The sequence below is a fragment of the Eschrichtius robustus genome, chromosome 1 (assembly GCF_028021215.1).
Source record: "Eschrichtius robustus isolate mEscRob2 chromosome 1, mEscRob2.pri, whole genome shotgun sequence".
Lineage (NCBI taxonomy): Eukaryota > Metazoa > Chordata > Mammalia > Artiodactyla > Eschrichtiidae > Eschrichtius > Eschrichtius robustus.
In genome coordinates, this window is record NC_090824.1 from 143703346 (window position 1) to 143726258 (window position 22913).

Below are 22913 nucleotides of genomic sequence, written 5' to 3' on the forward strand. Positions count from 1 at the left end.
TCATGTCCTCTGAGGAAACAAGTCCACTTCCCAGGTGCAGTTGCTGGGCAAGCCTCGCCGTTGGCAAATACAAGAAGATCTTCGTGTGCTCTGACGACTGGAGGTGCTAAGAAGAACTGGAAAAAGTGAGGCGGGGCCATGTTCCCGAGCATGGTCGCAGATAACTCAGGACGGTAGGTATTCAACCACCGCAAGATGTGCCATTAGATATTAGGTTTTCCTCAGATGGGCCCAATGGCTGCAAGAGTGGCTTGATTGTTCGTCTTGTTGAGTGGCCTGAGGGCTGTGGATTCTCCAGGCTTTTGGGGCACCCCAGGCTCATGGCTCCCCTGCAGAGCCCCGCACACTGCCCGGTTGTGTTCTGCACCATCCCAGCATGTGCTTGGATCGATGATGACACCCTTGTATGCATTCCTTGGAAACTCTGAACAAAATGGGTGAGAACACTCTATCGTCTCCTTATCGAAACTGAGGTTCAGCACGTTTCCTCTCTCGGGTATAGGGGACTGTTAGGAGTGAAGTCCAGTGTCCCCTGCCGACATGCACGCAAACACCACCAAGGACTCCAGTAGTGGAGGGGCTCCTGTCTGAGTGTCGACCGTGTCTGCGCATAAGCTGGCTTATCTGTGTATCCCGGGTCCCTGCTGAAAGGCGGTTGAAGGAATGCAAGGGGGCAGGCTCTCTTGCTGGTCTTAAGAGTCGGGGTGTGTGCCGGTCTAGGCCCAGTGTGCTTGCAGTTGGATAGGTGTGTTTTGGCCAGGATCACGCTTCGTGCATGCCATTTCTTGTGTTGATTTTGGAAGCCAAAATGAGCAAGCGTCCCTGGTTGGTTGCTGGAGCCTGAGGCCAGGCCTGTGGCCCTCCCTGTCCTTTCTTTTTGCACAGTGAGGTTTTTGAGTCCCTAGTGAGGCTGGAGAAGTGGGCGGGGTTGGGCTCGGGTTGGGCGTCGGCGGAAGGGGCTGATGGATTAGGCCACAGTGCTGCCCATGGCTGCTCCTCTACTTTAACACCCAGCACAGTGTTGGTGCCAAGTGGGGCATCGTGGAGTGGGGTGAGGATCGAGTGCTGCATTTAAACCTGCGTGGTCGCTGATGGCCTGGACAGGAAGGTGAGGGATGATGAGGACATGTCCTTTGTGAGGTCGTGGAATAGGCTGTCATAATTGGGTTGCAGGTGCTGGCCTCGGCTTCCCAAGGATGCGTCATGTTCGTGATGGGCTGGCATCAGCTGCCTATGGAGGGGGTGGCTTTGGCAGTTCAAGTGCATGAGGTGAGGTAGGTAACCTGCGTAGAGTTGTGATCCCATTGCCGGAGGAATGACACCCAAAGGGTGTCTTGCGGGACGTAGAGAAAATTGACATTGTGAGGCGTCTGTCCCGTCCTCCTTGGAGGTAGTTGAGTTATGGAACATCCCTATTGGCTGCTTTCTTCCCTTGTTTGGGAATGTGCAAAGCGAAAGTGTCTCTCCCGGGGGGGCATGACACCGCCAGCCAGTTTTGCATGCAGGCCTTTCGAACAGCCTGAGGTTGATCTGCAGCAGTCCGTGGGCGGGGCAGAGATGGGGGCACTGTTGCGAAGCCAGGTGTGCTGTCGTGGACAACCACTGTGCCCTTTCAAGCTTCCAGGTCCCCTCGTGTGGCAGAGGTCTTCTGTTGAAAGTCTGTCTGTGGTCCTCAGGAACAGTGCATTTGATCGCTGTGAGTTCCTCGGTAGTGTCGCTGTAGCAGTGGAGAATTGCCAGGATGCATGGGGTGGTGTGGGCCTCATTAAAGCAGACAGGCTTGCGGTCTGTCTTCCCTGGTGTTCAGTGTCCCCATGTCGCATAATGTTTGTGGCTTCCAATAGGGTCGAGTCGCCCTGCATGCAGGAGGAGGGCACTTAGGAAGAGGCTGTGTATCATTTGAGCGTTTTCTCAGTGGTCAGGGCCACCAACTCTGCCAGTTGGAAACTTGCCGATACGTGGGCGGGGAGGTGGCCTAATTTCTGCTCTGGTGTTCCAACCTGTGTCATGGTTGCTGAAGCCCAACACTTCCCATTGTGGACATTCCCACGGGGTCATGGAAAGTGATTTGTTCTAGTTGGTGTGAAGACGCACTTGGTCCGCTGTTCCTTAGCCCCTTGAGAAGTGCCGGGCTGCATCTTGCCTGTAGGCAACTGCAGGTCGCAGTCAGCCCGCCCATGGGAGGTTCCCTTGCTTCCGGGAGTGCTGGGAGTGACCCCAAGGGCACATCAGATGTGCTGGTAGGTGGCAGGGTCTCCAGGTCCACATAGATGTGACAGCCACGGCCGGGAGGCAGGTCTCGTCCAGTCTTTGTGCTTTGCTCACAAGGCGTGGCTGTGAGAGTGCGGGAGTCTGTGGGCTATTTCAACAGTCCCTGGGGGTCAAAGTTCGCATGTGGCCTCTTGAAGCTGACAGGGGTCTTTCTCCTTTCAGTTGGGGGTCCATCCAGGATGGTGTGTATAAACTATGGCGTTTACTGTTGGAGGCGCCTGCAGAGGGCCACAGGGACACCCAGAGACCAAGACGCGTATTCAGCGGCACACACCGGAACCCACGAGTGCATCTTCGTGCGCAGTCACAGTCACACACGCCCACACGCGTGAGTACACACATACAGCGTCTCACACACCGGCCAACATACATGCCTAACTTCCTCCAGTCGTGCTGTGAGACACGCAATCCGTTTTCGGTAAGGAATAGTGGTACTTGGGAAGCAGGTTCCGGGCTCACACGCAGGTAAGTTTTCACAAGAATCGTTCTCTGAGGACTGTGGTGCAATTCAGAAGCCGCATGATTTCTGTCCACTTCTCAGGTGCAGTTGCAGGGTAAGGCTGGCCGTCGGCAAAAACAAGAAGACCTTCGTGTTGTCTGATGACTGGATGTGCTAAGGGGAACTGGAAAAAGTGGAGCAGGCGCACGTTGCTGAGCGTGCCTGGGGATAACTCAGGACAGTAGCATTCACGCATACTAAGATGTGCCATTGGATATTAGGTTTTCCTCAGATGGGTCCAATGGCTGCAAGAGTGGATTGATTGTTGGTCTTGCTGAGTGGCCTGAGGACTGTGGATTCCCCAGGCAGTTGGAGTACTTCTGGCTCATGGCTCCTCTGCAGAGCCCCACGGCCTGCCCGTTTGTGTTCTGCAGCATCCCAGCATGTGCTTGGATCGATGATGACACCCTTGTATGCATTCCTTGGAAAATCTGAACAAAATGAGTGAGAAAGCTCTACGGTCTCCTCATCGCAACTGAGGTCCAGCACGTTTCTCTCGGGGGTAGGGGACAGTTAGGAGTGAGGGCCAACATCCCCTGCTGACATGCATGCCAACACCACTAAGGGCTCTAGCATTGGAGGGGCTCCTGTCTGAGGGTCGACCGTGTCTGCCCATAAGCTGGGTCATCTATGAATCCGCGGTCCCTGCTAAAAGGCCGTGAGGGAATGCAAGGGGGCAGGCTCTCCTGCTAGTCTTCAGAGTCGGAGTGTGTGCTGGTGTGGGCCCAGTGAGCTTTCACTTGGAGAAGTGTGTTTTGACCAGGATCACGCTTTGTGCATGCCGCTTCGGTGGTTGATTTTGGAAGCCAAAATGAGCAAGGTTCCCTGGTTGGAGCCTGGAGCCTCAGGCCAGGCCTGTGGCCCTCTCTGTTGTTGTGTTTGGTGCGGTGAGGTTCTTGAGTGCCCGGTGGGGCTGGAGCAGTGGGCGGGGGTGGGATGGAGTTTGGTGATGGCGGAAGGGGGCTGATGGATTAGGCCTCGCTGCTGCCCCTGAAGCTGCCAGCACACTGTTGGCGCTAAGTGGATCATCGTGGAGTGGGGTGAGGATCGAGTGCTGCATTTAAGCCTGCGTAGTGGCTGCTGCCCTGGAGAGAAAGGTAAGGTATGATGAGGACAGGTCCTGTGTGATGTCGTGGGATGGGCTGTCATCATTGGGTTGCAGGCGCTGGCCTCGGCTTCCCAAGGATGTGTCTTGTTCGTGATGGTCTGGCATCAGCTGCCTATGGTGGGGATGTATTTGGCAGTTCATGAAGATGCAGTGAGGTAGGTTACCTGTGAAGAGTTGCAATCCCGTTTCCAGAGGAGTGACTCCCCACGGGTGTCTTGCGGGACATAGAGAAGACGGACATGCTGAGGCATCTGTGCCGGCCTTCTTGGGGGTAGGTGAGTTATGCAAACAAGCCCTTTGGTCGCTCTTTTCCCACTTTTGGGAATGTGCAACGCGATAGTGTTTCTGCCGGAGGGCATGATGCGGCCGGCCCGTGTGGCATGCAGGCCTTTCGAATAGCCAGAGCTTTATCCAGAGCAGTCCGTTGGCGGGGCAGAGAAGGGGGCACTGTTGCCATCCCTGGTGCGCTGCCAAGGCCAGCCACTCTTCCCTTTCAGGCTTCCAAGTGCCCTCACATGGCAGAGGTCTTCCGTTGCAAGTCTGTCTGTGGTCCTCGGGGACCACGCCTTTGATCACTCTGAGTTCCTCAGTGGTGTCACTGTGGCAGTGGAGAATTTCCAGGATGCATCAGGTGGGATCAGCATCTTCAAAGCAGACAGGCTTGCGGTCTGTCTTCCCTGGTGTTCCTTGTTCCCGTGTTCGGAAGATGTCTGTGTCTTCCAGTAGGGACGCGTCGCCCTGCTGGCTGGAGTAGGGCACGTTGGACGAGGCTGTTGAGCGTTTGAGCGGTTCCTTAGGGGTCAGGGCCGCGAACCTTGCAGGATGGGAGCTGCCTGAGACATGGCCGGGAAGGTGGCCTAGTTTCCGCTGTGGGGTTCCAACATGGGTCATGGCTGCTGAAGCCCTCTGCTTCCTGTGGTGGGCATTCCCACGGGTCAAAGGAAAGTGATTAGGCCTAGTTGGCAAGAAGTTGCACTTTGTTCGATGTTCTTTAGCCCCTTGAGTGGTTTCAGGCTGCATCTTGCCAGTAGAATGCTGTAGGTCGGTGTCGGCTCACCCATGAGAGTTCCCTTGCTTCCGAAAATGCTGGGAGTGACCCCAAGTGCACATCAGATGTGCTGGTAGCTGGCAGGTTCTCGAGTTGCACGTAGATTTCACACCCACGGCCGGGAGGCAGGTCTCGTCCAGTCTTTGTGCTCTGGTCAGAAGGCGTGGCTGTGGGAGAGAGGGAGCCCGTGGAGCATTTCTACAGCCCCTGGGGGTTAAAGTTTGCATGCGGCCTCTGGAAGCTGACAGGGGGCTTTCTCCTTTCAGTTGTGGGCCTAGACATTGTGTTGTGTATACACTATGGCGTTTGCTGTTGGACGCCTCTTCACAGGGCAACAGGGACACACAGAGACCAAGACGCGTAGTCAGCGGTACACAGAGAAACCCACAAGAGCGACTGCGTGCGCAGTCACAGTCACACGCGTGAACACAGAAATACAGCCTCTCACACGCCGGCCAATTTATGTGCCTAACTTCCTGCAGTCATACTATCAGACATGCAGTCAGTTCTCGGTAAGGGATAGAGGTCCTTGGGAAGCAGTTTCAGAGCTCAAGCCCAGGTAAATGTTTGTATGGATCATGTCCTCTGAGGAAACAAGTCCACTTCCCAGGTGCAGTTGCTGGGCAAGCCTCGCCGTTGGCAAATACAAGAAGATCTTCGTGTGCTCTGACGACTGGAGGTGCTAAGAAGAACTGGAAAAAGTGAGGCGGGGCCATGTTCCCGAGCATGGTCGCGGATAACTCAGGACGGTAGGTATTCAACCACCGCAAGATGTGCCATTAGATATTAGGTTTTCCTCAGATGGGCCCAATGGCTGCAAGAGTGGCTTGATTGTTCTTCTTGTTGAGTGGCCTGAGGGCTGTGGATTCTCCAGGCTTTTGGGGCACCCCAGGCTCATGGCTCCCCTGCAGAGCCCCGCACACTGCCCGGTTGTGTTCTGCACCATCCCAGCATGTGCTTGGATCGATGATGACACCCTTGTATGCATTCCTTGGAAACTCTGAACAAAATGGGTGAGAACACTCTATCGTCTCCTTATCGAAACTGAGGTTCAGCACGTTTCCTCTCTCGGGTGTAGGGGACTGTTAGGAGTGAAGTCCAGTGTCCCCTGCCGACATGCACGCAAACACCACCAAGGACTCCAGTAGTGGAGGGGCTCCTGTCTGAGTGTCGACCGTGTCTGCGCATAAGCTGGCTTATCTGTGTATCCCGGGTCCCTGCTGAAAGGCGGTTGAAGGAATGCAAGGGGGCAGGCTCTCTTGCTGGTCTGAAGAGTCGGGGTGTGTGCCGGTCTAGGCCCAGTGTGCTTGCAGTTGGATAGGTGTGTTTTGGCCAGGATCACGCTTCGTGCATGCCATTTCTTGTGTTGATTTTGGAAGCCAAAATGAGCAATCGTCCCTGGTTGGTTGCTGGAGCCTGAGGCCAGGCCTGTGGCCCTCCCTGTCCTTTCTTTTTGCACAGTGAGGTTTTTGAGTCCCTAGTGAGGCTGGAGAAGTGGGCGGGGTTGGGCTCGGGTTGGGCATCGGCGGAAGGGGCTGATGGATTAAGCCACACTGCTGCCCATGGCTGCTCCTCTACTTTAACACCCAACACAGTGTTGGTGCCAAGTGGGGCATCGTGGAGTGGGGTGAGGATCGAGTGCTGCATTTTAACCTGCGTGGTGGCTGATGGCCTGGACAGGAAGGTGAGGGATGATGAGGACATGTCCTTTGTGAGGTCGTGGAATAGGCTGTCATAATTGGGTTGCAGGTGCTGGCCTCGGCTTCCCAAGGATGCGTCATGTTCGTGATGGGCTGGCATCAGCTGCCTATGGAGGGGGTGTCTTTGGCAGTTCAAGTGCATAAGGTGAGGTAGGTAACCTGTGTAGAGTTGTGATCCCATTGCCGGAGGAATGACACCCAAAGGGTGTCTTGCGGGACGTAGAGAATATTGACATTGTGAGGCGTCTGTTCCGTCCTCCTTGGAGGTAGTTGAGTTATGGAACATCCCTATTGGCTGCTTTCTTCCCTTGTTTGGGAATGTGCAAAGCGAAAGTGTCTCTCCCGGGGGGGCATGACACCGTCAGCCAGTTTTGCATGCAGGCCTTTCGAACAGCCTGAGGTTGATCTGCAGCAGTCCGTGGGCGGGGCAGAGATGGGGGCACTGTTGCGAAGCCAGGTGTGCTGTCGTGGACAACCACTGTGCCCTTTCAAGCTTCCAGGTCCCCTCGTGTGGCAGAGGTCTTCCGTTGAAAGTCTGTCTGTGGTCCTCAGGAACAGTGCATTTGATCGCTGTGAGTTCCTCGGTAGTGTCGCTGTAGCAGTGGAGAATTGCCAGGATGCATGGGGTGGTGTGGGCCTCATCAAAGCAGACAGGCTAGCGGTCTGTCTTCCCTGGTGTTCAGTGTCCCCGTGTCGCATAATGTCTGTGGCTTCCAATAGGGTCGAGTCGCCCTGCATGCAGGAGGAGGGCACTTAGGAAGAGGCTGTGTATCGTTTGAGCGTTTTCTCAGTGGTCAGGGCCACCAACCCTGGCAGTTGGAAACTTGCCGATACGTGGGCGGGGAGGTGGCCTAATTTCTGCTCTGGTGTTCCAACCTGTGTCATGGTTGCTGAAGCCCAACACTTCCCATTGTGGACATTCCCACGGGGTCATGGAAAGTGATTTGTTCTAGTTGGTGTGAAGACGCACTTGGTCCGCTGTTCCTTAGCCCCTTGAGAAGTGCCGGGCTGCATCTTGCCTGTAGGCAACTGCAGGTCGCAGTCAGCCCGCCCATGGGAGGTTCCCTTGCTTCCGGGAGTGCTGGGAGTGACCCCAAGGGCACATCAGATGTGCTGGTAGGTGGCAGGGTCTCCAGGTCCACATAGATGTGACAGCCACGGCCGGGAGGCAGGTCTCGTCCAGTCTTTGTGCTTTGCTCACAAGGCGTGGCTGTGAGAGTGCGGGAGTCAGTGGGCTATTTCAACAGTCCCTGGGGGTCAAAGTTCGCATGTGGCCTCTTGAAGCTGACAGGGGTCTTTCTCCTTTCAGTTGGGGGTCCATCCAGGATGGTGTGTATAAACTATGGCGTTTAGTGTTGGAGGCGCCTGCAGAGGGCCACAGGGACACCCAGAGACCAAGACGCGTATTCAGCGGCACACACCGGAACCCACGAGTGCATCTTCGTGCGTAGTCACAGTCACACACGCCCACACGCGTGAGTACACACATACAGCGTCTCACACACCGGCCAACATACATGCCTAACTTCCTCCAGTCGTGCTGTGAGACACGCAATCCATTTTCGGTAAGGAATAGTGGTACTTGGGAAGCAGGTTCCGGGCTCACACGCAGGTAAGTTTTCACAAGAATCGTTCTCTGAGGACTGTGGTGCAATTCAGAAGCCGCATGATTTCTGTCCACTTCTCAGGTGCAGTTGCAGGGTAAGGCTGGCCGTCGGCAAAAACAAGAAGACCTTCGTGTTGTCTGATGACTGGATGTGCTAAGGGGAACTGGAAAAAGTGGAGCAGGCGCACGTTGCTGAGCGTGGCTGGGGATAACTCAGGACAGTAGCATTCACGCATACCAAGATGTGCCATTGGATATTAGGTTTTCCTCAGATGGGTCCAATGGCTGCAAGAGTGGATTGATTGTTGGTCTTGCTGAGTGGCCTGAGGACTGTGGATTCCCCAGGCTGTTGGAGTACTTCTGGCTCATGGCTCCTCTGCAGAGCCCCACGGCCTGCCCGTTTGTGTTCTGCAGCATCCCAGCATGTGCTTGGATCGATGATGACACCCTTGTATGCATTCCTTGGAAAATCTGAACAAAATGAGTGAGAAAGCTCTACGGTCTCCTCATCGCAACTGAGGTCCAGCACGTTTCTCTCGGGGGTAGGGGACAGTTAGGAGTGAGGGCCAACATCCCCTGCTGACATGCATGCCAACACCACTAAGGGCTCTAGCATTGGAGGGGCTCCTGTCTGAGGGTCGACCGTGTCTGCCCATAAGCTGGGTCATCTATGAATCCGCGATCCCTGCTAAAAGGCCGTGAGGGAATGCAAGGGGGCAGGCTCTCCTGCTAGTCTTCAGAGTCGGAGTGTGTGCTGGTGTGGGCCCAGTGAGCTTTCACTTGGAGAAGTGTGTTTTGACCAGGATCACGCTTTGTGCATGCCGCTTCGGTGGTTGATTTTGGAAGCCAAAATGAGCAAGGTTCCCTGGTTGGAGCCTGGAGCCTCAGGCCAGGCCTGTGGCCCTCTCTGTTGTTGTGTTTGGTGCGGTGAGGTTCTTGAGTGCCCGGTGGGGCTGGAGCAGTGGGCGGGGGTGGGATGGAGTTTGGTGATGGCGGAAGGGGGCTGATGGATTAGGCCTCGCTGCTGCCCCTGAAGCTGCCAGCACACTGTTGGCGCTAAGTGGATCATCGTGGAGTGGGGTGAGGATCGAGTGCTGCATTTAAGCCTGCGTAGTGGCTGCTGCCCTGGAGAGAAAGGTAAGGTATCATGAGGACAGGTCCTGTGTGATGTCGTGGGATGGGCTGTCATCATTGGGTTGCAGGCGCTGGCCTCGGCTTCCCAAGGATGTGTCTTGTTCGTGATGGTCTGGCATCAGCTGCCTATGGTGGGGATGGCTTTGGCAGTTCATGAGGATGTAGTGAGGTAGGTTACCTGTGAAGAGTTGCAATCCCGTTTCCAGAGGATTGACTCCCCACGGGTGTCTTGCGGGACATAGAGAAGACGGACATGCTGAGGCATCTGTGCCGGCCTTCTTGGGGGTAGGTGAGTTATGCAAACAAGCCCTTTGGTCGCTCTTTTCCCACTTTTGGGAATGTGCAACGCGATAGTGTTTCTGCCGGAGGGCATGATGCGGCCGGCCCGTGTGGCATGCAGGCCTTTCGAATAGCCAGAACTTTATCCAGAGCAGTCCGTTGGCGGGGCAGAGAAGGGGGCACTGTTGCCATCCTTGGTGCGCTGCCAAGGCCAGCCACTCTTCCCTTTCAGGCTTCCAAGTCCCCTCACATGGCAGAGGTCTTCCGTTGCAAGTCTGTCTGTGGTCCTCGGGGACCACGCCTTTGATCACTCTGAGTTCCTCAGTGGTGTCACTGTGGCAGTGGAGAATTTCCAGGATGCATCAGGTGGGATCAGCATCTTCAAAGCAGACAGGCTTGCGGTCTGTCTTCCCTGGTGTTCCTTGTTCCCGTGTTCGGAAGATGTCTGTGTCTTCCAGTAGGGACGTGTCGCCCTGCTGGCTGGAGTAGGGCACGTTGGACGAGGCTGTTGAGCGTTTGAGCGGTTCCTTAGGGGTCAGGGCCGCGAACCTTGCAGGATGGGAGCTGCCTGAGACATGGCCGGGAAGGTGGCCTAGTTTCCGCTGTGGGGTTCCAACATGGGTCATGGCTGCTGAAGCCCTCTGCTTCCTGTGGTGGGCATTCCCACGGGTCAAAGGAAAGTGATTAGGCCTAGTTGGCAAGAAGTTGCACTTTGTTCGATGTTCTTTAGCCCCTTGAGTGGTTTCAGGCTGCATCTTGCCAGTAGAATGCTGTAGGTCGGTGTCGGCTCACCCATGGGAGTTCCCTTGCTTCCGAAAGTGCTGGGAGTGACCGCAAGTGCACATCAGATGTGCTGGTAGCTGGCAGGTTCTCGAGTTGCACGTAGATGTCACACCCACGGCCGGGAGGCAGGTCTCGTCCAGTCTTTGTGCTCTGGTCAGAAGGCGTGGCTGTGGGAGAGAGGGAGCCCGTGGAGCATTTCTACAGCCCCTGGGGGTTAAAGTTTGCATGCGGCCTCTGGAAGCTGACAGGGGGCTTTCTCCTTTCAGTTGTGGGCCTAGACATTGTGTTGTGTATACACTATGGCGTTTGCTGTTGGACGCCTCTTCACAGGGCAACAGGGACACACAGAGACCAAGACGCGTAGTCAGCGGTACACAGAGAAACCCACAAGAGCGACTGCGTGCGCAGTCACAGTCACACGCGTGAACACAGAAATACAGCCTCTCACACGCCGGCCAATTTATGTGCCTAACTTCCTGCAGTCATACTATCAGACATGCAGTCAGTTCTCGGTAAGGGATAGAGGTCCTTGGGAAGCAGTTTCAGAGCTCAAGCCCAGGTAAATGTTTGTATGGATCATGTCCTCTGAGGAAACAAGTCCACTTCCCAGGTGCAGTTGCTGGGCAAGCCTCGCCGTTGGCAAATACAAGAAGATCTTCGTGTGCTCTGACGACTGGAGGTGCTAAGAAGAACTGGAAAAAGTGAGGCGGGGCCATGTTCCCGAGCATGGTCGCAGATAACTCAGGACGGTAGGTATTCAACCACCGCAAGATGTGCCATTAGATATTAGGTTTTCCTCAGATGGGCCCAATGGCTGCAAGAGTGGCTTGATTGTTCTTCTTGTTGAGTGGCCTGAGGGCTGTGGATTCTCCAGGCTTTTGGGGCACCCCAGGCTCATGGCTCCCCTGCAGAGCCCCGCACACTGCCCGGTTGTGTTCTGCACCATCCCAGCATGTGCTTGGATCGATGATGACACCCTTGTATGCATTCCTTGGAAACTCTGAACAAAATGGGTGAGAACACTCTATCGTCTCCTTATCGAAACTGAGGTTCAGCACGTTTCCTCTCTCGGGTGTAGGGGACTGTTAGGAGTGAAGTCCAGTGTCCCCTGCCGACATGCACGCAAACACCACCAAGGACTCCAGTAGTGGAGGGGCTCCTGTCTGAGTGTCGACCGTGTCTGCGCATAAGCTGGCTTATCTGTGTATCCCGGGTCCCTGCTGAAAGGCGGTTGAAGGAATGCAAGGGGGCAGGCTCTCTTGCTGGTCTGAAGAGTCGGGGTGTGTGCCGGTCTAGGCCCAGTGTGCTTGCAGTTGGATAGGTGTGTTTTGGCCAGGATCACGCTTCGTGCATGCCATTTCTTGTGTTGATTTTGGAAGCCAAAATGAGCAATCGTCCCTGGTTGGTTGCTGGAGCCTGAGGCCAGGCCTGTGGCCCTCCCTGTCCTTTCTTTTTGCACAGTGAGGTTTTTGAGTCCCTAGTGAGGCTGGAGAAGTGGGCGGGGTTGGGCTCGGGTTGGGCATCGGCGGAAGGGGCTGATGGATTAAGCCACACTGCTGCCCATGGCTGCTCCTCTACTTTAACACCCAACACAGTGTTGGTGCCAAGTGGGGCATCGTGGAGTGGGGTGAGGATCGAGTGCTGCATTTTAACCTGCGTGGTGGCTGATGGCCTGGACAGGAAGGTGAGGGATGATGAGGACATGTCCTTTGTGAGGTCGTGGAATAGGCTGTCATAATTGGGTTGCAGGTGCTGGCCTCGGCTTCCCAAGGATGCGTCATGTTCGTGATGGGCTGGCATCAGCTGCCTATGGAGGGGGTGTCTTTGGCAGTTCAAGTGCATAAGGTGAGGTAGGTAACCTGTGTAGAGTTGTGATCCCATTGCCGGAGGAATGACACCCAAAGGGTGTCTTGCGGGACGTAGAGAATATTGACATTGTGAGGCGTCTGTTCCGTCCTCCTTGGAGGTAGTTGAGTTATGGAACATCCCTATTGGCTGCTTTCTTCCCTTGTTTGGGAATGTGCAAAGCGAAAGTGTCTCTCCCGGGGGGGCATGACACCGTCAGCCAGTTTTGCATGCAGGCCTTTCGAACAGCCTGAGGTTGATCTGCAGCAGTCCGTGGGCGGGGCAGAGATGGGGGCACTGTTGCGAAGCCAGGTGTGCTGTCGTGGACAACCACTGTGCCCTTTCAAGCTTCCAGGTCCCCTCGTGTGGCAGAGGTCTTCCGTTGAAAGTCTGTCTGTGGTCCTCAGGAACAGTGCATTTGATCGCTGTGAGTTCCTCGGTAGTGTCGCTGTAGCAGTGGAGAATTGCCAGGATGCATGGGGTGGTGTGGGCCTCATCAAAGCAGACAGGCTAGCGGTCTGTCTTCCCTGGTGTTCAGTGTCCCCGTGTCGCATAATGTCTGTGGCTTCCAATAGGGTCGAGTCGCCCTGCATGCAGGAGGAGGGCACTTAGGAAGAGGCTGTGTATCGTTTGAGCGTTTTCTCAGTGGTCAGGGCCACCAACCCTGGCAGTTGGAAACTTGCCGATACGTGGGCGGGGAGGTGGCCTAATTTCTGCTCTGGTGTTCCAACCTGTGTCATGGTTGCTGAAGCCCAACACTTCCCATTGTGGACATTCCCACGGGGTCATGGAAAGTGATTTGTTCTAGTTGGTGTGAAGACGCACTTGGTCCGCTGTTCCTTAGCCCCTTGAGAAGTGCCGGGCTGCATCTTGCCTGTAGGCAACTGCAGGTCGCAGTCAGCCCGCCCATGGGAGGTTCCCTTGCTTCCGGGAGTGCTGGGAGTGACCCCAAGGGCACATCAGATGTGCTGGTAGGTGGCAGGGTCTCCAGGTCCACATAGATGTGACAGCCACGGCCGGGAGGCAGGTCTCGTCCAGTCTTTGTGCTTTGCTCACAAGGCGTGGCTGTGAGAGTGCGGGAGTCAGTGGGCTATTTCAACAGTCCCTGGGGGTCAAAGTTCGCATGTGGCCTCTTGAAGCTGACAGGGGTCTTTCTCCTTTCAGTTGGGGGTCCATCCAGGATGGTGTGTATAAACTATGGCGTTTAGTGTTGGAGGCGCCTGCAGAGGGCCACAGGGACACCCAGAGACCAAGACGCGTATTCAGCGGCACACACCGGAACCCACGAGTGCATCTTCGTGCGTAGTCACAGTCACACACGCCCACACGCGTGAGTACACACATACAGCGTCTCACACACCGGCCAACATACATGCCTAACTTCCTCCAGTCGTGCTGTGAGACACGCAATCCATTTTCGGTAAGGAATAGTGGTACTTGGGAAGCAGGTTCCGGGCTCACACGCAGGTAAGTTTTCACAAGAATCGTTCTCTGAGGACTGTGGTGCAATTCAGAAGCCGCATGATTTCTGTCCACTTCTCAGGTGCAGTTGCAGGGTAAGGCTGGCCGTCGGCAAAAACAAGAAGACCTTCGTGTTGTCTGATGACTGGATGTGCTAAGGGGAACTGGAAAAAGTGGAGCAGGCGCACGTTGCTGAGCGTGGCTGGGGATAACTCAGGACAGTAGCATTCACGCATACCAAGATGTGCCATTGGATATTAGGTTTTCCTCAGATGGGTCCAATGGCTGCAAGAGTGGATTGATTGTTGGTCTTGCTGAGTGGCCTGAGGACTGTGGATTCCCCAGGCTGTTGGAGTACTTCTGGCTCATGGCTCCTCTGCAGAGCCCCACGGCCTGCCCGTTTGTGTTCTGCAGCATCCCAGCATGTGCTTGGATCGATGATGACACCCTTGTATGCATTCCTTGGAAAATCTGAACAAAATGAGTGAGAAAGCTCTACGGTCTCCTCATCGCAACTGAGGTCCAGCACGTTTCTCTCGGGGGTAGGGGACAGTTAGGAGTGAGGGCCAACATCCCCTGCTGACATGCATGCCAACACCACTAAGGGCTCTAGCATTGGAGGGGCTCCTGTCTGAGGGTCGACCGTGTCTGCCCATAAGCTGGGTCATCTATGAATCCGCGATCCCTGCTAAAAGGCCGTGAGGGAATGCAAGGGGGCAGGCTCTCCTGCTAGTCTTCAGAGTCGGAGTGTGTGCTGGTGTGGGCCCAGTGAGCTTTCACTTGGAGAAGTGTGTTTTGACCAGGATCACGCTTTGTGCATGCCGCTTCGGTGGTTGATTTTGGAAGCCAAAATGAGCAAGGTTCCCTGGTTGGAGCCTGGAGCCTCAGGCCAGGCCTGTGGCCCTCTCTGTTGTTGTGTTTGGTGCGGTGAGGTTCTTGAGTGCCCGGTGGGGCTGGAGCAGTGGGCGGGGGTGGGATGGAGTTTGGTGATGGCGGAAGGGGGCTGATGGATTAGGCCTCGCTGCTGCCCCTGAAGCTGCCAGCACACTGTTGGCGCTAAGTGGATCATCGTGGAGTGGGGTGAGGATCGAGTGCTGCATTTAAGCCTGCGTAGTGGCTGCTGCCCTGGAGAGAAAGGTAAGGTATCATGAGGACAGGTCCTGTGTGATGTCGTGGGATGGGCTGTCATCATTGGGTTGCAGGCGCTGGCCTCGGCTTCCCAAGGATGTGTCTTGTTCGTGATGGTCTGGCATCAGCTGCCTATGGTGGGGATGGCTTTGGCAGTTCATGAGGATGTAGTGAGGTAGGTTACCTGTGAAGAGTTGCAATCCCGTTTCCAGAGGATTGACTCCCCACGGGTGTCTTGCGGGACATAGAGAAGACGGACATGCTGAGGCATCTGTGCCGGCCTTCTTGGGGGTAGGTGAGTTATGCAAACAAGCCCTTTGGTCGCTCTTTTCCCACTTTTGGGAATGTGCAACGCGATAGTGTTTCTGCCGGAGGGCATGATGCGGCCGGCCCGTGTGGCATGCAGGCCTTTCGAATAGCCAGAACTTTATCCAGAGCAGTCCGTTGGCGGGGCAGAGAAGGGGGCACTGTTGCCATCCTTGGTGCGCTGCCAAGGCCAGCCACTCTTCCCTTTCAGGCTTCCAAGTCCCCTCACATGGCAGAGGTCTTCCGTTGCAAGTCTGTCTGTGGTCCTCGGGGACCACGCCTTTGATCACTCTGAGTTCCTCAGTGGTGTCACTGTGGCAGTGGAGAATTTCCAGGATGCATCAGGTGGGATCAGCATCTTCAAAGCAGACAGGCTTGCGGTCTGTCTTCCCTGGTGTTCCTTGTTCCCGTGTTCGGAAGATGTCTGTGTCTTCCAGTAGGGACGTGTCGCCCTGCTGGCTGGAGTAGGGCACGTTGGACGAGGCTGTTGAGCGTTTGAGCGGTTCCTTAGGGGTCAGGGCCGCGAACCTTGCAGGATGGGAGCTGCCTGAGACATGGCCGGGAAGGTGGCCTAGTTTCCGCTGTGGGGTTCCAACATGGGTCATGGCTGCTGAAGCCCTCTGCTTCCTGTGGTGGGCATTCCCACGGGTCAAAGGAAAGTGATTAGGCCTAGTTGGCAAGAAGTTGCACTTTGTTCGATGTTCTTTAGCCCCTTGAGTGGTTTCAGGCTGCATCTTGCCAGTAGAATGCTGTAGGTCGGTGTCGGCTCACCCATGGGAGTTCCCTTGCTTCCGAAAGTGCTGGGAGTGACCGCAAGTGCACATCAGATGTGCTGGTAGCTGGCAGGTTCTCGAGTTGCACGTAGATGTCACACCCACGGCCGGGAGGCAGGTCTCGTCCAGTCTTTGTGCTCTGGTCAGAAGGCGTGGCTGTGGGAGAGAGGGAGCCCGTGGAGCATTTCTACAGCCCCTGGGGGTTAAAGTTTGCATGCGGCCTCTGGAAGCTGACAGGGGGCTTTCTCCTTTCAGTTGTGGGCCTAGACATTGTGTTGTGTATACACTATGGCGTTTGCTGTTGGACGCCTCTTCACAGGGCAACAGGGACACACAGAGACCAAGACGCGTAGTCAGCGGTACACAGAGAAACCCACAAGAGCGACTGCGTGCGCAGTCACAGTCACACGCGTGAACACAGAAATACAGCCTCTCACACGCCGGCCAATTTATGTGCCTAACTTCCTGCAGTCATACTATCAGACATGCAGTCAGTTCTCGGTAAGGGATAGAGGTCCTTGGGAAGCAGTTTCAGAGCTCAAGCCCAGGTAAATGTTTGTATGGATCATGTCCTCTGAGGAAACAAGTCCACTTCCCAGGTGCAGTTGCTGGGCAAGCCTCGCCGTTGGCAAATACAAGAAGATCTTCGTGTGCTCTGACGACTGGAGGTGCTAAGAAGAACTGGAAAAAGTGAGGCGGGGCCATGTTCCCGAGCATGGTCGCAGATAACTCAGGACGGTAGGTATTCAACCACCGCAAGATGTGCCATTAGATATTAGGTTTTCCTCAGATGGGCCCAATGGCTGCAAGAGTGGCTTGATTGTTCGTCTTGTTGAGTGGCCTGAGGGCTGTGGATTCTCCAGGCTTTTGGGGCACCCCAGGCTCATGGCTCCCCTGCAGAGCCCCGCACACTGCCCGGTTGTGTTCTGCACCATCCCAGCATGTGCTTGGATCGATGATGACACCCTTGTATGCATTCCTTGGAAACTCTGAACAAAATGGGTGAGAACACTCTATCGTCTCCTTATCGAAACTGAGGTTCAGCACGTTTCCTCTCTCGGGTATAGGGGACTGTTAGGAGTGAAGTCCAGTGTCCCCTGCCGACATGCACGCAAACACCACCAAGGACTCCAGTAGTGGAGGGGCTCCTGTCTGAGTGTCGACCGTGTCTGCGCATAAGCTGGCTTATCTGTGTATCCCGGGTCCCTGCTGAAAGGCGGTTGAAGGAATGCAAGGGGGCAGGCTCTCTTGCTGGTCTTAAGAGTCGGGGTGTGTGCCGGTCTAGGCCCAGTGTGCTTGCAGTTGGATAGGTGTGTTTTGGCCAGGATCACGCTTCGTGCATGCCATTTCTTGTGTTGATTTTGGAAGCCAAAATGAGCAAGCGTCCCTGGTTGGTTGCTGGAGCCTGAGGCCAGGCCTGTGGCCCTCCCTGTCCTTTCTTTTTGCACAGTGAGGTTTTTGAGTCCCTAGTGAGGCTGGAGAAGTGGGCGGGGTTGGGCTCGGGTTGGGCGTCGGCGGAAGGGGCTGATGGATTAGGCCACAGTGCTGCCCATGGCTGCTCCTCTACTTTAACACCCAGCACAGTGTTGGTGCCAAGTGGGGCATCGTGGAGTGGGGTGAGGATCGAGTGCTGCATTTAAACCTGCGTGGTCGCTGATGGCCTGGACAGGAAGGTGAGGGATGATGAGGACATGTCCTTTGTGAGGTCGTGGAATAGGCTGTCATAATTGGGTTGCAGGTGCTGGCCTCGGCTTCCCAAGGATGCGTCATGTTCGTGATGGGCTGGCATCAGCTGCCTATGGAGGGGGTGGCTTTGGCAGTTCAAGTGCATGAGGTGAGGTAGGTAACCTGCGTAGAGTTGTGATCCCATTGCCGGAGGAATGACACCCAAAGGGTGTCTTGCGGGACGTAGAGAAAATTGACATTGTGAGGCGTCTGTCCCGTCCTCCTTGGAGGTAGTTGAGTTATGGAACATCCCTATTGGCTGCTTTCTTCCCTTGTTTGGGAATGTGCAAAGCGAAAGTGTCTCTCCCGGGGGGGCATGACACCGCCAGCCAGTTTTGCATGCAAGCCTTTCGAACAGCCTGAGGTTGATCTGCAGCAGTCCGTGGGCGGGGCAGAGATGGGGGCACTGTTGCGAAGCCAGGTGTGCTGTCGTGGACAACCACTGTGCCCTTTCAAGCTTCCAGGTCCCCTCGTGTGGCAGAGGTCTTCTGTTGAAAGTCTGTCTGTGGTCCTCAGGAACAGTGCATTTGATCGCTGTGAGTTCCTCGGTAGTGTCGCTGTAGCAGTGGAGAATTGCCAGGATGCATGGGGTGGTGTGGGCCTCATTAAAGCAGACAGGCTTGCGGTCTGTCTTCCCTGGTGTTCAGTGTCCCCATGTCGCATAATGTTTGTGGCTTCCAATAGGGTCGAGTCGCCCTGCATGCAGGAGGAGGGCACTTAGGAAGAGGCTGTGTATCATTTGAGCGTTTTCTCAGTGGTCAGGGCCACCAACTCTGCCAGTTGGAAACTTGCCGATACGTGGGCGGGGAGGTGGCCTAATTTCTGCTCTGGTGTTCCAACCTGTGTCATGGTTGCTGAAGCCCAACACTTCCCATTGTGGACATTCCCACGGGGTCATGGAAAGTGATTTGTTCTAGTTGGTGTGAAGACGCACTTGGTCCGCTGTTCCTTAGCCCCTTGAGAAGTGCCGGGCTGCATCTTGCCTGTAGGCAACTGCAGGTCGCAGTCAGCCCGCCCATGGGAGGTTCCCTTGCTTCCGGGAGTGCTGGGAGTGACCCCAAGGGCACATCAGATGTGCTGGTAGGTGGCAGGGTCTCCAGGTCCACATAGATGTGACAGACACGGCCGGGAGGCAGGTCTCGTCCAGTCTTTGTGCTTTGCTCACAAGGCGTGGCTGTGAGAGTGCGGGAGTCTGTGGGCTATTTCAACAGTCCCTGGGGGTCAAAGTTCGCATGTGGCCTCTTGAAGCTGACAGGGGTCTTTCTCCTTTCAGTTGGGGGTCCATCCAGGATGGTGTGTATAAACTATGGCGTTTACTGTTGGAGGCGCCTGCAGAGGGCCACAGGGACACCCAGAGACCAAGACGCGTATTCAGCGGCACACACCGGAACCCACGAGTGCATCTTCGTGCGCAGTCACAGTCACACACGCCCACACGCGTGAGTACACACATACAGCGTCTCACACACCGGCCAACATACATGCCTAACTTCCTCCAGTCGTGCTGTGAGACACGCAATCCGTTTTCGGTAAGGAATAGTGGTACTTGGGAAGCAGGTTCCGGGCTCACACGCAGGTAAGTTTTCACAAGAATCGTTCTCTGAGGACTGTGGTGCAATTCAGAAGCCGCATGATTTCTGTCCACTTCTCAGGTGCAGTTGCAGGGTAAGGCTGGCCGTCGGCAAAAACAAGAAGACCTTCGTGTTGTCTGATGACTGGATGTGCTAAGGGGAACTGGAAAAAGTGGAGCAGGCGCACGTTGCTGAGCGTGCCTGGGGATAACTCAGGACAGTAGCATTCACGCATACTAAGATGTGCCATTGGATATTAGGTTTTCCTCAGATGGGTCCAATGGCTGCAAGAGTGGATTGATTGTTGGTCTTGCTGAGTGGCCTGAGGACTGTGGATTCCCCAGGCAGTTGGAGTACTTCTGGCTCATGGCTCCTCTGCAGAGCCCCACGGCCTGCCCGTTTGTGTTCTGCAGCGTCCCAGCATGTGCTTGGATCGATGATGACACCCTTGTATGCATTCCTTGGAAAATCTGAACAAAATGAGTGAGAAAGCTCTACGGTCTCCTCATCGCAACTGAGGTCCAGCACGTTTCTCTCGGGGGTAGGGGACAGTTAGGAGTGAGGGCCAACATCCCCTGCTGACATGCATGCCAACACCACTAAGGGCTCTAGCATTGGAGGGGCTCCTGTCTGAGGGTCGACCGTGTCTGCCCATAAGCTGGGTCATCTATGAATCCGCGGTCCCTGCTAAAAGGCCGTGAGGGAATGCAAGGGGGCAGGCTCTCCTGCTAGTCTTCAGAGTCGGAGTGTGTGCTGGTGTGGGCCCAGTGAGCTTTCACTTGGAGAAGTGTGTTTTGACCAGGATCACGCTTTGTGCATGCCGCTTCGGTGGTTGATTTTGGAAGCCAAAATGAGCAAGGTTCCCTGGTTGGAGCCTGGAGCCTCAGGCCAGGCCTGTGGCCCTCTCTGTTGTTGTGTTTGGTGCGGTGAGGTTCTTGAGTGCCCGGTGGGGCTGGAGCAGTGGGCGGGGGTGGGATGGAGTTTGGTGATGGCGGAAGGGGGCTGATGGATTAGGCCTCGCTGCTGCCCCTGAAGCTGCCAGCACACTGTTGGCGCTAAGTGGATCATCGTGGAGTGGGGTGAGGATCGAGTGCTGCATTTAAGCCTGTGTAGTGGCTGCTGCCCTGGAGAGACAGGTAAGGTATGATGAGGACAGGTCCTGTGTGATGTCGTGGGATGGGCTGTCATCATTGGGTTGCAGGCGCTGGCCTCGGCTTCCCAAGGATGTGTCTTGTTCGTGATGGTCTGGCATCAGCTGCCTATGGTGGGGATGTATTTGGCAGTTCATGAAGATGCAGTGAGGTAGGTTACCTGTGAAGAGTTGCAATCCCGTTTCCAGAGGAGTGACTCCCCACGGGTGTCTTGCGGGACATAGAGAAGACGGACATGCTGAGGCATCTGTGCCGGCCTTCTTGGGGGTAGGTGAGTTATGCAAACAAGCCCTTTGGTCGCTCTTTTCCCACTTTTGGGAATGTGCAACGCGATAGTGTTTCTGCCGGAGGGCATGATGCGGCCGGCCCGTGTGGCATGCAGGCCTTTCGAATAGCCAGAGCTTTATCCAGAGCAGTCCGTTGGCGGGGCAGAGAAGGGGGCACTGTTGCCATCCCTGGTGCGCTGCCAAGGCCAGCCACTCTTCCCTTTCAGGCTTCCAAGTGCCCTCACATGGCAGAGGTCTTCCGTTGCAAGTCTGTCTGTGGTCCTCGGGGACCACGCCTTTGATCACTCTGAGTTCCTCAGTGGTGTCACTGTGGCAGTGGAGAATTTCCAGGATGCATCAGGTGGGATCAGCATCTTCAAAGCAGACAGGCTTGCGGTCTGTCTTCCCTGGTGTTCCTTGTTCCCGTGTTCGGAAGATGTCTGTGTCTTCCAGTAGGGACGCGTCGCCCTGCTGGCTGGAGTAGGGCACGTTGGACGAGGCTGTTGAGCGTTTGAGCGGTTCCTTAGGGGTCAGGGCCGCGAACCTTGCAGGATGGGAGCTGCCTGAGACATGGCCGGGAAGGTGGCCTAGTTTCCGCTGTGGGGTTCCAACATGGGTCATGGCTGCTGAAGCCCTCTGCTTCCTGTGGTGGGCATTCCCACGGGTCAAAGGAAAGTGATTAGGCCTAGTTGGCAAGAAGTTGCACTTTGTTCGATGTTCTTTAGCCCCTTGAGTGGTTTCAGGCTGCATCTTGCCAGTAGAATGCTGTAGGTCGGTGTCGGCTCACCCATGAGAGTTCCCTTGCTTCCGAAAATGCTGGGAGTGACCCCAAGTGCACATCAGATGTGCTGGTAGCTGGCAGGTTCTCGAGTTGCACGTAGATTTCACACCCACGGCCGGGAGGCAGGTCTCGTCCAGTCTTTGTGCTCTGGTCAGAAGGCGTGGCTGTGGGAGAGAGGGAGCCCGTGGAGCATTTCTACAGCCCCTGGGGGTTAAAGTTTGCATGCGGCCTCTGGAAGCTGACAGGGGGCTTTCTCCTTTCAGTTGTGGGCCTAGACATTGTGTTGTGTATACACTATGGCGTTTGCTGTTGGACGCCTCTTCACAGGGCAACAGGGACACACAGAGACCAAGACGCGTAGTCAGCGGTACACAGAGAAACCCACAAGAGCGACTGCGTGCGCAGTCACAGTCACACGCGTGAACACAGAAATACAGCCTCTCACACGCCGGCCAATTTATGTGCCTAACTTCCTGCAGTCATACTATCAGACATGCAGTCAGTTCTCGGTAAGGGATAGAGGTCCTTGGGAAGCAGTTTCAGAGCTCAAGCCCAGGTAAATGTTTGTATGGATCATGTCCTCTGAGGAAACAAGTCCACTTCCCAGGTGCAGTTGCTGGGCAAGCCTCGCCGTTGGCAAATACAAGAAGATCTTCGTGTGCTCTGACGACTGGAGGTGCTAAGAAGAACTGGAAAAAGTGAGGCGGGGCCATGTTCCCGAGCATGGTCGCGGATAACTCAGGACGGTAGGTATTCAACCACCGCAAGATGTGCCATTAGATATTAGGTTTTCCTCAGATGGGCCCAATGGCTGCAAGAGTGGCTTGATTGTTCTTCTTGTTGAGTGGCCTGAGGGCTGTGGATTCTCCAGGCTTTTGGGGCACCCCAGGCTCATGGCTCCCCTGCAGAGCCCCGCACACTGCCCGGTTGTGTTCTGCACCATCCCAGCATGTGCTTGGATCGATGATGACACCCTTGTATGCATTCCTTGGAAACTCTGAACAAAATGGGTGAGAACACTCTATCGTCTCCTTATCGAAACTGAGGTTCAGCACGTTTCCTCTCTCGGGTGTAGGGGACTGTTAGGAGTGAAGTCCAGTGTCCCCTGCTGACATGCACGCAAACACCACCAAGGACTCCAGTAGTGGAGGGGCTCCTGTCTGAGTGTCGACCGTGTCTGCGCATAAGCTGGCTTATCTGTGTATCCCGGGTCCCTGCTGAAAGGCGGTTGAAGGAATGCAAGGGGGCAGGCTCTCTTGCTGGTCTGAAGAGTCGGGTTGTGTGCCGGTCTAGGCCCAGTGTGCTTGCAGTTGGATAGGTGTGTTTTGGCCAGGATCACGCTTCGTGCATGCCATTTCTTGTGTTGATTTTGGCAGCCAAAATGAGCAAGCGTCCCTGGTTGGTTGCTGGAGCCTGAGGCCAGGCCTGTGGCCCTCCCTGTCCTTTCTTTTTGCACAGTGAGGTTTTTGAGTCCCTAG

The 22913-nt window shown here is 55.4% G+C and overlaps 9 non-coding genes across 9 annotated transcripts; all 9 read left to right on the forward strand.

The window, feature by feature from the left end:
- Positions 1–384: 384 nt before the first annotated feature.
- On the forward strand, positions 385–477 carry LOC137776548 (small nucleolar RNA SNORD116). The gene has a single exon (XR_011076252.1). It is a non-coding gene; the product is annotated as a small nucleolar RNA SNORD116 (small nucleolar RNA).
- A 2684-nt stretch (positions 478–3161) lies between these two features.
- On the forward strand, positions 3162–3254 carry LOC137754159 (small nucleolar RNA SNORD116). The gene has a single exon (XR_011071752.1). It is a non-coding gene; the product is annotated as a small nucleolar RNA SNORD116 (small nucleolar RNA).
- Positions 3255–5886: 2632 nt separating this feature from the next.
- LOC137776552 (small nucleolar RNA SNORD116) lies at positions 5887–5979 on the forward strand. Its single transcript, XR_011076253.1, has one exon. It is a non-coding gene; the product is annotated as a small nucleolar RNA SNORD116 (small nucleolar RNA).
- Positions 5980–8663: 2684 nt separating this feature from the next.
- LOC137754163 (small nucleolar RNA SNORD116) lies at positions 8664–8756 on the forward strand. The gene has a single exon (XR_011071753.1). It is a non-coding gene; the product is annotated as a small nucleolar RNA SNORD116 (small nucleolar RNA).
- A 2632-nt stretch (positions 8757–11388) lies between these two features.
- Positions 11389–11481, forward strand: LOC137776558 (small nucleolar RNA SNORD116). Its single transcript, XR_011076254.1, has one exon. It is a non-coding gene; the product is annotated as a small nucleolar RNA SNORD116 (small nucleolar RNA).
- A 2684-nt stretch (positions 11482–14165) lies between these two features.
- On the forward strand, positions 14166–14258 carry LOC137754166 (small nucleolar RNA SNORD116). Its single transcript, XR_011071755.1, has one exon. It is a non-coding gene; the product is annotated as a small nucleolar RNA SNORD116 (small nucleolar RNA).
- Positions 14259–16890: 2632 nt separating this feature from the next.
- Positions 16891–16983, forward strand: LOC137776563 (small nucleolar RNA SNORD116). Its single transcript, XR_011076255.1, has one exon. It is a non-coding gene; the product is annotated as a small nucleolar RNA SNORD116 (small nucleolar RNA).
- A 2684-nt stretch (positions 16984–19667) lies between these two features.
- On the forward strand, positions 19668–19760 carry LOC137754172 (small nucleolar RNA SNORD116). Its single transcript, XR_011071756.1, has one exon. It is a non-coding gene; the product is annotated as a small nucleolar RNA SNORD116 (small nucleolar RNA).
- Positions 19761–22392: 2632 nt separating this feature from the next.
- On the forward strand, positions 22393–22485 carry LOC137776566 (small nucleolar RNA SNORD116). The gene has a single exon (XR_011076256.1). It is a non-coding gene; the product is annotated as a small nucleolar RNA SNORD116 (small nucleolar RNA).
- The last annotated feature ends 428 nt before the right edge of the window (positions 22486–22913 follow it).